This window comes from Myotis davidii, unplaced genomic scaffold (genome assembly GCF_000327345.1).
Source record: "Myotis davidii unplaced genomic scaffold, ASM32734v1 scaffold130, whole genome shotgun sequence".
NCBI classification, from domain to species: Eukaryota; Metazoa; Chordata; class Mammalia; order Chiroptera; family Vespertilionidae; genus Myotis; species Myotis davidii.
This window is the reverse complement of record NW_006285040.1, coordinates 2,026,393-2,034,944: the sequence shown is the minus strand read 5'-3', so window position 1 is coordinate 2,034,944 and position 8,552 is coordinate 2,026,393.

Below are 8,552 nucleotides of genomic sequence, written 5' to 3'. Positions count from 1 at the left end.
TACTAGAGGCCCAAAGCATGAAATTCATGCAAGAGTAGGTCTTCCTTCCCTGGCTGGCGGCACCAGCTTCCCTCTGGCACCTGGGACCCAGGCTTCCTCACAGCCCCAGCTTCATCCAGAAGTTTATATTGGAAGGTTATCCAGAAGGATATCCAGAAGGTCGTCCAGAAGGATGTCTGGTCTAATTAGCATATTATGCTTTTATTATTATAGATATGGATATGTATTCATATATATAAAATATATAAGTATCTTCATAGTTTAGCAAAAATATAAATTCATTTCTTACACATGAATTTCCAAATAACAAAATTGTGGACTTTGAAGCATTTTCCTCATGCACCATCTCACCATAAGCACAATACTTTGCCTTGACTAACTTTATGTCTGTGGTGGTTCTCTTTCTCAACTTCCAAACTCAGATCTCCAGACAAACTGCAAGAACCTCATGATGTGGATTACTGCTGCTTTTTAATTTTCATAATAGATGTTGGCAAATATCAAGGAGATAGGAGGGAAAATATTTACACGCTAGGCAAAGGTAGGGGAGCTACGCTGCTTTTGCAGTCTTTTCATTTTACTAGATGACTTGGGACTTGGAAAATTAAACATTTGAGAGATTAAAAGGACTTGGGAAATGATTTAATAATCACTACAATAATTTCCACAACCTACTTCACAGCAAGATGTAAGTCTCATTAAATTCAGTCACAGATGAGTGAGCTGGAAAGATGTGGTTGAGCACCCTGAACAAAGGTGACTTGCTGAAGTTATAAGCAAACAGAATAAAAGCACTTTTCATCAATTTCAAGTGAGCAAAGACACTGAGATAAATTCCTTGCATTGAAATTGTGTCTAATTAGTTAATGGATGTGTTAGAGGGCCCTGTTACCAATTTGTTGATATAAATGGTTTTCCCATTTCCTCCCTGCCCTTTCTTTATTACTTTCAAACTTTTTAAATTGAATACAGCAGGAAATCACCATTTCAAATAGACTCCTAGACTTGACCTGTATAGCATATGAGAAATTCAGGATCCTGTAAAGTCTAGGCCTCTGCAAGCCCATGTAATCTGAGCATGTGGCTTCTGTTCAACACTAGTTGGCCCCTTACTTCTTACTTTGTCTCCTTATCACCCCCCTCAAATGTAACCCTATGTAATAAAAGCCTAATATGCTAAGTGTCTGGTGGGCTGTTCAACCAATCAAAGCGTAATATGCTAATGATGTGCTAAGGTCGCTCAACCGCTCGCTATGATGTGCACTGACCACCAGGGGGCAGATGCTCCAACCAGTAGGTTAGCTTGCTTCTGGTGTCCAGCGGATCAGGACTGAGCGAGACAGGCTGGACATGCCCTGGAGCTCTTCCGTGTCCCTCTCCAACCCTGATCATGCACCGGTGGGGTCCCTCGGCTTGGCCTGCACCCTCTCGCAATCCAGGACCCCTAGAGGGATGTTGGAGAGCCGGTTTCAGCCCGATCCTGCAGGCCAGGCCGAGGGACCCCACTGGTGCACGAATTCATGCACCAGGAGTCTGGTACTAAATAAAAGAAATATTTGGTAGCTAGTATCATTCACCATTTCTTTATATGACGCATTTGGCAACTTCTCCCATTTCTCATAACAGTCCTTTCCAAATCCTCATTAATCTCCTCAAGCCCAACTAATAAGAAATCATTCTTTTCTACTTATGAAGAAGTTAATGCCCAAATTCTTCTTCCAGCACCTACATAGCTTATCATGTCCTATATCCCACAAATCTTCTTTGAAACAGTGCCTTCTATGTTTTAGGATCAATTATTTTACATCTGCTCAGACCCATATCTTCTGAGACTTGCTCTTAGTTACTTCTTCCTATAAATTCACACTTTCTCTCTCTGCTGTCTTCCATGCACTCTACCCGTAAACATGTGCAACCTTCTTCCATTAAAAAATACACACACACACCAAAAAACCCAAACAAATAAAAAAATGCACACTGCAACAGAATAAGCAAAAATCTCTTTTTAATTCTGTTGACTTTCTAGTTTTCTTTCTCATAATAATAAAACTATAATTTTGTACTTACTCTTCAAGTCCAGAAATTATACTTCTATATTTTCTTCTAAAGCTTCTCTAAGTCTCTAGTTCAGCCATGGGCAAACTATGGTCCACGGGCCGGATCTGGCCCGTTTGAAATGAATAAAACTAAAAAAAAGAAGACCGTACCCTTTTATGTAATGATGTTTACTTTGAATTTATATTAGTTCACACAAACACTCCATCCATGCTTTTGTTCCAGCCCTCCGGTCCAGTTTAAGAACCCATTGTGGCCTTCAAGTCAAAAAGTTTGCCCACCCCTGCTCTAGTTACTTTCATTCATTTATTCATTCATTCATTGCTCAATCCAAGGTCTTCAATGTCAAACACTTTTCTTGGTGTCTAGGAAGGCATTCTTCAGTGATCATTTTTTAATCTCACTGGCTAGTGCTCAGTTTCCTTACAAGTCCCTTTTCCTCTTATCACTCCTTCAACACCTGTGTTTCTTAGAAATGCAACACCCTCCATGCAAACACTGGGCATGGCCTCATGTCTGGTAATTCCATGCTATATATCCTGTTACAGGATTCCAAGGCAGGAGGAACAGGGAAACTAAGACAGGAAAGTTAAAATAAGGTCAAACAATGTGGGAAACTTGCAGCCAGCTTGTAACTAACAAACCATTATCTTCCCCAGCCAAGGACACCAGAACAAATGGTTAAAAAACCTCCTTAAAGAGAGAATACAGAAAGTAAGGGGAAAATGGAAAAGAAAGAAGGGCCATTTTACTCCCTAAGCAGAGAAGCCTGCAGTCTCAAGGCTTGGCAAGATAAAGTTGCCAGGTGTTTCTCATGAATTTTGGGAAGACCACAACAAAGTTTTTTAAAAAGGTACCTTGAAAATTAATCTGCACCAAAATATTCAGCAGAGAAATTTTGAGACCTACCGATAGGGGGGTATATAATGCCTCAGACCCCACCCCACCTGCTCTTCAAATTAACTGAGAGCCTGTCTATGCTTCATAAGCAGATACATAGGTTTACTTGCTTTGCTTTTTCAATAAAGGTGCATGCTTTGATTGATTTAATAAATTGGCTTTTCACATTGCAGTCAAGCTCTCTAGTATACATTCATTTATATGATAAGACAAGGATCGAGGTTGGGGACAGCCCTCTCCTGCTAGCTTAGGGAGGTGTCCTGTATGGTAACATCACTCTGGTGTTGGTGAGAGGTGGCGATAACACATCCTACAAAGCCTTTTCTGAGATTTAAATCTGTATGTCATGCTTATTCCAAGATGCTTCCACCTGAGTGTAGCATCACAGATATATCAAACTCAGAATATTGTAAAGTAATTCCTTCTGCCCCCAACCTGTATTCACTATTTCAGCATTGTCAGAAACAGCAGTCCAGGCTCTGAAATTAGAGCCCATGAGTCATCCTATATAATAAAAGCATAGTATGCAAATTGTCCCCTGGACTGGGAGTTCATCCAGGAGTTTGACCAGGGAGCAGGGCTGGCCGGGGGAAGTAAGGGAGGCCCTGGCCAGCAAATGGCAGCTGGCAGCCGCTAGGGACACTACCAGTGCACAAATTTTTTGCACTGGGCCTCTAGTTTTTATATAATATGCTTTCACTCATTTATTCTCTATGTATTTAAGCAACATTTACCTTCTACATATTTCTCCATTCCTTCCCATTGACCCAGCCCCAATGAATACTGTCTTAATATAGGGCATAATCATCTTTCACTTGGATTAATAAACTGGGTGTTATCCATAACTCTAACCTCACTCTGATCCGAGCAGCTTTTTGATGTAGAAAAGGAAAAGAGAGAGTCGAGTAACTGACCATTTAATACCAGCCACCCGGCCTGCTAGCAGATATTGGCTAGTCAGTGTTTGGAAATGATACCCAAGCATATCTATGGCTGCTTCTTTGAGTTGAGAAAGGAAGTTCTCTGCTCACCTTCATTGTAGGCATGAGACTGAGCAATTCAGTATTTGCTCTGGCTCCTTTTAGAATCCAGGTAATGTAGCCTGTACTAGCCTTTGTTATTCACCAGTGCTGATACTAGTTTCACCTGTCACATTTAGGCAAGCTCTGGGCATGCCAACATAGCATAAAACTGCTCCCTGAATTGAATTACCTAATATAAAAAATTTTAAAGTCTCCTGGGATTGATTTAAAATTGAGAGGAAGCCTTTGTTTCACTTTTCCATGAATTATTAAGATGACAAGAAACCAGGAAATGGCAGAATACAAGGAATACAAATGATCAAAATCATGAGATAAAGATTCAGAGAAAGCAAGAATGTTTGTGAGGGCAGGATGCATGGAGAGCCATTTTAAGAGGAAGATTAAAATAATACACTTCCTAACATTTTTGAAAAAAAATATTTCAAAACATCTTAGCAAATTATAAGAAGAGGCTGCAGTGGTAGATTGGCACTCTCACTCACTAACTGAATTACTACTGTGCTGAAAATTCTGTTAAGGGAAATCTGCTCATACATTAAATCCAGCTGTTTTAAACTGTTATGAACAGATTGAAGTATCACTGAGACAAATAAGAATTCAAAATAAATCACTGGAAATATGAGAATCTGGTAATGAGGACCCCTTTAAATGTCCCTGATTTCACATTTCACTGCAGTTGTCAGTGCCTCTAAAAGACAACTGAGAACCTCTTCCTAAAGCCTAGAGGTCATACATCAGTGCTCATATTGCTGGATCAATGTAAAAGTTAAAAAGCCATTGTCTGCATAGAATGTGCCACAATGAAAATTTGAGCTGAACCTGAGTTTGAACGGCTAAATATCTTTGAGAAAGAAGTGCTATTGTTCTCATAGAACTATAGAAGAGATACAAGTGTATAAATCAGCAGGTAAAATGTGTGATCATACACAAATGAAGAAACCAAGCTTTTGATTGTCTAGGTTCAGTCACAGGAAAGAAATAGAAATATAAAGTGAAGATGTAAAATGAGCATTTAAATGCAAGAAACTATGTGATGCATTCCCAATATCATGAAAACAAAGAAACTAACTGTAAGAGAATTCAAAGAACTTGACTAGATTCATATAGCTGCTCAGAATATGGCCACAGACTTCTGTGGATAATGGCAAGAGTTACTCATCCTACTTTCAAGACATCCTCACACTATAAAAAGGGGGAAAAAAGAAACTTCATACATAGAGATGCCAGCTATTATGATGCATTCTAACATGTAATAATATCTTCGTTGATGAGCATTTCTTGGTTTCTACAGGAAAAGTTTATATGTTCTAAGACAAATCCTTCCCACAGATATTTCTTAACTGAATTTAAAAGTTATGCTAAAATTTAAATGTTGAGAGAGTTTTCTATACAATTACAGAGCATGGGCTTCTCTTGAAAAATTAGCAGGTTTGGCAACTCAGGGTTTTTAAGTTTTCAGGGCAAAATGTCATGATAAAACAACAGAAAAATAACAAAATCAGCCATCTGTTCCTAATTTCACAGGGGATATTTATTCAGAGAGTAACTGGGCAAGAGATGAAGTGGAAATACCAGTAAGATCTAATGTAAACGTTTTACTTGTTTCTATAAGGTATTGAATGGTAGGACACACATTATTAATGCCGGTAGAGCTCCCAAGAGCATCGTCTCTGAATCCCAGAGGATGTGGCATTCGGAGGCTTCCCCAGCCCTCTCAACCATGTGTGTGAAGTCTCCTGGTTTTAAAGGAGGAAAGCCTTTCAGATTTTATAGCATTTTCACCACCCCCAGAAAAATTGAACCTCCAGAAACTTGGAGTGTGGAAGGATGTACAAAGTTTCAAGTAAGATGGTTTTGAAAACATACACATGAGCTTCAACTTTGGTGGGAGCACCATGAGAAATAACAGGAAAACCTCTTACAATAATTTGAGGTTTTGACTACACATTGTTTTTGCTTGTTTACACAAATGTAGAACTAAAATGGTAGATTAAATTAGGAAATTAATTAAATTAGGTATTGATTTTATACTCATCAGAAGAAAGATATTCCAAGAAACTGACATCTATTTTATGCTAGATATTGATATTCTTCAAAACCTGTCATATCATATTGGGATTTAAATATTCTGCTTAGTATCAAATGAATGAATTATTAATATCACCTAGCGATTGCATTTCCTTTTATCCTGCTAAGCATTTGTCACTGCAAAGTATCAAACTTAGTTTATCATCATGTAAAGAAAAAAAATGTTATAATTCATTCATTAGGGTTGTACTAATTTGGGGACAACTACTTGTATTTCTTTTCCTAAATTGGTAACCTGGTTACTTTTTTTAAAAAAGTATTAAAGTATTACATAAGTCTCCTTTTCCTCAGCTTCCCCCACGGCCCAGCACATGCCTTCATTCCCCCAGACCCCTGAGTATGTGTCCATTGGTTATGCTCATATGCATGCATACAAGTCCTTTGGTTGACCTCTTACCCCCTCACCCCCACCTTCCCTCAGAGGTTGGACAGACTGTTCGATGCTTCAGTGACTCTGGTTCTATTTTTTCTCATCAGTTTATGTTGTTCATTATATTCCACTAATGAGTAAGATCATGTGATATTACTTTCTCTGACTGACTTATTTCACTTAGCAATAATGCTCTCCGGTTCCATCCATGGTGCTATGAACATATGGGTGCATATGTTCTTTCTGATTGGTGTTTCTGATTTCATGGAGTATATTCCTAGAAGTGGGATTACTGGATCAAATTTAAGTCCCATTTTTAGTTTTTTGAGGAAATGCCATACTGCTTTCCACAGTGGCTGCACCAATCTGCATTCCTACCAGCAGTGCAAGAGGATTCCTTTTTCTCTACATCCTCTCCAGCACTTGTCATTTGTTGATTTGTTGATAATAGCATTCTGACAGATGTGAGATGATACCTTGCTGTTTTGATTAGCATTTCTCAGATTAGTGACTTTAAGCATGTTTTCATATATCTGTTGGCCTTCTGTATGTCCTCTTTGGAAAAGTATCTGTTTAGGTCCTTTGCCCATTTTTTTTATTGGATTGTTTATCTTCCTTTTGTTAAGTTGTATGAGTTCCCTATAAATTTTGGAGAATAAACCCTTATCGGGATAAAATTGACAAATATGTTCTCCCATGCAGTAGGCTTTCTTGTTTTGTTGATGGTTTCTTTGGCTATGCAGAAGCTTTTTATTTTGATGTAGTCCCATTTGTTTATTTTCTCCTTAGTTTCCATTGCCCTAGGACCTGTATCAGTAAAGATATTGCTACAATAAATGTCTGCTATTTTGCTGCCCATGGCTTCTTCTAAGATTTTTATGGTTTCCCATCTTACATTTAAGTCCTTTATCCATTTTGACTTTGTTTTTGTATATAGTGTAAGTTGGTGGTCTAGTTTCATTTTTTCGCATGTGTCTGACCAAGTTTCCCACCTGTGGGAGATGCAGGAAGAGATTGGACAAAAATCGGGCACCTATGGATGAGGACAGTGGGTGGGGAGTGAGGGCGGGGGTGGGGCGGGAACTGGGAGGAGGGGAGTTATGGGGGAAAAAAGAGGAACAAATGTAATAATCTGAACAATAAAGATTTAAATTTAAAAAAAAAAAAAGATTACTACAGCTATTCGGGGTCTTTTTTTTTTATTCCAGATGAATATTTGGAACGTTCGTTCTAGATCTGTGAAATATGCCATTGGTAATTTAATGGGGATTGCATTGAATCTATAGATTTCTTTGGGTAGTTATGGACATTTTAATGATGTTGATTCTACCAACCCATAAACATGGTATATTCTTCCATTTGTTTATGTTTTTCTTTATCTCTTTTTTTTTCAGCAGCCTGTAATTTTCTGAGTATAGGTCCTTTACCTCCTTGGTTAAATTTATTCCTAGATATCTTAATTTTTTTGTTGCAATAGTAAATGGGATTTTTTTTTCTCTTTCTGTGAGTTCATTATTGGTCTATAAAAAAGCCATAAATTTCTGGGTGTTAATTTTCTATCCTGCTACATTGACAAATTCATTTATTAGTTCTATTAGTTTTTTGATGGAGTCTTTAGAATTTTCTATATACAAATATCATGTCATATAGCAGATATCATGTCACCTGCTAATAATGACAATTTTACTTCTTCTTTTCCAATTTGGATGCCTTTTATTTCTTCTTCTTGTCTGATTGCTATGGCTAGCACATCCAGTACTATGTTGAACAGGAGTGGTGAAAGCGGGCATCCCTGTCTTGCTCCTGTTTTTAGAGGAAATTAGTTAGTTTATGCCCATTGAGTATGATGTTGGCTGTAGGTTTGTCATATAAGGCTGTTATTATGTTGAAGTATGATCCCTCTGTTCCCACTTTGCTGAGAGTTTTTATCAGGAAAGGGTGTTGGATTTTGTCAAATGCCTTTTCTGCATTAATTGATATAATTATATGATTTTTGTCTCTCAATTTGTTTATGTCATGTATCACGTTTATTGATTTGTGGATATTGTACCATCCTTGAATCCCTGGAATAAATCCCACTTGGTCATGGTGTATGC